Genomic DNA, 4,564 nt, shown 5'->3' with positions numbered 1-4,564 from the left:
CTTGAGACCATGGTCGTTGACCAAATGTCCTACTGTTCCTGGGCCCAACCGCTAGGTCCCCCTCTGAGCCACCTCCCCTTGAGACCTTTTGCACCCCTTTAGTAACTGGAACAGTCTTACCAGTTGGCTTCAATGGCTTGTTTTCCCTGGAGCTGGCACATCTTGGCGACACCTGTAGTAGCTCCTCGGTGGCGCTATACCTCTCCACAAGATTCACAAGCTGGTCAGCATCTGTAGGCCCAGCTTGTCCAACCCAGCGCTGGATCCTTGGAGGAAGGGAACGGATGAACTTGTCCAGGACCACTCTCTCCACAATTTGACCAGGGGTAGTTTCCTCAGGCTGTAGCCACTTCTTAACAAGATGGATCAGGTCATGCATCTGTGACCGTGGTGGTGAGCTTTCAGAAAAAGTCCAGTTGTGCACCCGGCCTGCTCGCACATGCATATTGACCCCAAGTCTGGCAAGGATCTCACCTTTGAGCTTCTGATAGTCTCTGGAGTCTTGCTCACTCAAGTCATAGTACGCCTTCTGGGATTCTCCAGTCAGAAATGGCGCCACAACATCTGCCCACTGGTCAGCCGGTAACTTCTCACGCTCTGCAACTCTTTCAAAGACCATGAGATAGGCTTCCACATCATCTGTGGGTGTCATCTTTTGGAGTGATGTCTGTACAGTGGCCCTTGCAGACTGCAGCGGACCCTGAGTCCCTTGCAGTACAGAGCTGTTTCCTGCAGTTCGCTGAGCTGAGATTGCCTCGGCCATTTTCTCCACCACTAGCCTGTGTGCCTCATTTTGCTGCTGAAGCATGGCCTGGGTTTCTTGCTGTTGCTTCAGCATGGCCTGGGTAAACGCTTGCTGCTGCTTCTCAGCTTGCATCATGACTTGTTTCATAAAGTCCTCCATTGCAGCAGCCTCCTTTTTCAGCTCTCCTGCAGCTTTTATCCAAGACTTAAACAGGTATCTCTGTACAAAGTCCTTTCAGTGTGTATGTTTCTTTAAGACTGCATTTTTATGCCCGCACCGAGCACCATATGTGGGAGATTAGCTCTGTAGAGCCGGGCAGACAGCAGGATTGGCAGTCAGAGACAGGGACACAAACTTTTATAAAACAGCGATGCTCCTGTTTGTTTATTGAAACCAAAAGAAATTCAGCCTTACATACAGGCACAAAGTAAAATAAATTCTGCTCGTCTGAGCTCTAACTAACACAGCAAATCCTAGCTATACAGGTGACCGGCTACCAGTCACCCAACATAAAACAACATCAGTTGGTACAATACCAGTGTGGCTCAAAGTCCCAGCAGAAGCTTTAGCAGCCCTGACCCTCCCCACAGCCAGGAGAGACCTCCATGCACAGCCACAGCTCTATACACTCTGTGCCTCCTCTTATGAGACCTGTGATCAGTGGCCTCCAGCACCTGGGCTGACTTGGCCAGATAGAAAAACCTGGACTGGCCAGAAAGGGAATGACAGGCCCCACTACCAACCTGCCTGTCATTCCATAAAAATCCAGGCCCTTTTACAGCAACTAAAACAGTCCCATAGCAAGTAGTTTGCTATGGGTTTTAACTTTCCTGGATTCCTCCATATCTCACCCAGCTTTCCCTGGATGAGGTATGGACTTTCTGGAACCTAGTATTCACATATGACAGGTACCTCGGGAGATATAGCGATTCCCAACCACAATCCCTGTCACTGTCTCACACTATGTAGAGAACTGGGGCATTTTCAGGTCCTGTACAGATCAGACAGGGGCCCAGAAATATAAAATGAAGCCGCCCTCACCTGGTGCCCAAAGGCACAACTTATCCTGGCGCAGGTAAAGAGCAGTACAGGACATGTAGTATCACACTGTACTGTAGAGGAGATACCAGACAGCCACTCAGTGCATGTACTTCACCAATACTGGGATTTTACCAGTAAAATCGCCACTTTCATTGGTTGATCAGCTAGTTTTTTTCTTACATGTTCCACAGATCTGGACTGTCTGCAGCATTGTATGTTAAATCTGGTCCCAAGTGACGATGGTCCAGAAAGGAACATTGTATGTTGAAAATATTGTATCTTAAGGTCATTGTAAGTTGAGGGATCACTGTACATCTATCACTTGCATAAAAGCTCTAGTCTTTTGGTTATCTATTAGATCTGATATTGTGGTCACCCTCCAGGTTAGTCCGGTGTCTGTTAACTTGATTCAAAATTAAAACAAATCTTTAAAAAAATCAATCTTTTAGCTGAGAGAAAAAATGTTTCCTCATTATTTTATGTGGCAAGAGAAAGGAGATTTCATCACTTATAGAGTTACCTGGACAAAACATACTGATTGGTGGGTTGCTGACATCCAGCACTCCTAACAATCAGTGGCGGTCTTTGGCACCAAGCACCCCAAGTGATCGCTTGGGGCCCCCAACATCCAGGGGGGCCCCCACACCCTGCTCTTGTGCTCAAGACCGCTGGACAGGGCTGCCCGCTCGCTGCTCCCATCTGAACTGTAACTATGAGCACTCGTAATGAGCGTTCATAGTTACATGCAGCAGCACTGACAGGGCGGGAGACATTGGCTCCCTTCCTGTCAGTCACTCTTGTGGCCGCAGGAAGGGTTTTTACCTGCGGTCACAAGTGGCAGCTTTGTCCTTGTGGTGTCGGCGCTCCAGTGACATCACTGGAGCATCGGCGCCAGGACAAGGGGAGTGCGGCCTCTTGTGATCGCAGGGAAAACCCTTACTGCGGCCACAAGAGTGAAAAGAAGAGGAGACGCCCGGACCCAGGTGAGTATAAGTGTTTGTTTTATTGTGTTATATACTATATGGGAGGGGGAGCACACAGGGGTCTGTTTAACTGGGGGGGGGGGGCGCACATCGGGGGTCTATATAAATGGGGGGAGCACACAGGGGGGCTATATAGCAGTGGGAACACACAGGGGGGCTATAGACTACTGGGGCTTCACAGAGGGGTCTATATACTACTGTGGGCAGCACACAGGGGGTCTATATACTACTTGGGGCAGTAGAATGGGGTCTATATACAACTTGGAGAGCACACAGGAGGTCTATATCCAAGTGGGGGAGCACACAGGGGGGCTATATACTACTGGGGGAGCACACAGGAGTCTATATACTACTGGTGGGGTACACAGGGGGTCTATATACTACTGGGGGAACATACAGGGGGTCTATATACTACTTGTGAGGCACACAGGTGGTCTATATATAACGGAGGGAGCACACAGGTCTGTATACTACTGGGGCAGCACACAAGCAGTCTATATAATACTGGTGGGGCACACAGGGGGTCTATATACTACTGGAGGAACCACACAGTGGGTTTATATACTACTGGAGGAGCACACAGGGGTCTATATCCAAGTTGGGGAGCACATAGGAGGTCTATATCCAAGTGAGGGAGCACACAGGGGGGTAAATACCCCTGAGGGAGCACACAGGGGGCCTATATACTAGTGGGGGAGCACACAGGGGGTATATACAACTGGGGGCAGCACACAGGGGGTCTATATACAACTGGGGCAGCACACAGGAGGTCTATATACTTCTGGGGGAGCACATTGGGGGCCATATATAACTGGGGGAACACACAGGGGTCTATATACTACTGGGGGAAGCAAACAAGGGGTATATACTACTGGGGGCAGGACACAAGGGGTATATACTATTGGGGGCAGCACACAAGGAGTATATATTACTGGCGGTAGTGCACAAGGGGTATATACTACTGGGGGCAACACACAGCGGTCTATTGTTTTGGAATGCGTGTTGAGGGGGGGGCCCAGACATAACTTCGCTTGGGGCCCCAGAAATGCCAAGACCGCCCCTGCCAACAATCAGCTGTTGGCTGCATTCACTGCTAAATCCGCTGCAAATCCTAGTAGTGTGAAGTTCTATGGGGTTAGATATCCGCAGCGGAATTTTCATTCTGCTGCTGATATGTAACCCAGCCCCTTTAACCCCTGTCCGCCCGCAGCCCTCGGCCTGGAGCATACATTATCTGCTCGGCACAGTGGCTGCATGTGAGGCTCCCGGCTCCCATCGGTCCCCATCAGCCAATCAGAGCACAGGCAGCACTGATTGGCTGATGGGGACTGATGGGAGCCGAGAGCCTCACATGCAGCCGCGGCGACAAGCAGGTAATGTATGATACTGGCGCAGGCTGCGGGTGGCGGGCTGCAGGGGGGTTAAAGGGGCCAGTTCACATACTGGCAGCAGAATAAAAATTCCACTGCTGGTATGTGAACCATTCAACTTCACAGTACATGGATTCGCAGCGGATTTAGCTGCAATCTCGCAACGTGAAATCCGCTGTGAATCCGGTAAGTGTGAAGCTAGGGTAAATTTGCTTGTAATATAGGTAGAGATGAATGTGACTCAAGCATGCTCAAGTCTGATCATTTAGCATTTGATTCCTAGTGGTTGAAAATCTTGGATGCAGCCCTAGAAAGTCCAGGAAAACATGGATACAGCCGGGGGCTATGTTCACACTACGTAAGTCTCCGGACGTAGCGCGTTCCGTGAATAAGCGGCCGGAGATTTTTGTAGTTTGCGTGCAATG

Source organism: Dendropsophus ebraccatus, chromosome 8, assembly GCF_027789765.1.
Source record: "Dendropsophus ebraccatus isolate aDenEbr1 chromosome 8, aDenEbr1.pat, whole genome shotgun sequence".
Lineage (NCBI taxonomy): Eukaryota > Metazoa > Chordata > Amphibia > Anura > Hylidae > Dendropsophus > Dendropsophus ebraccatus.
This window is presented reverse-complemented; position numbering follows the sequence as displayed.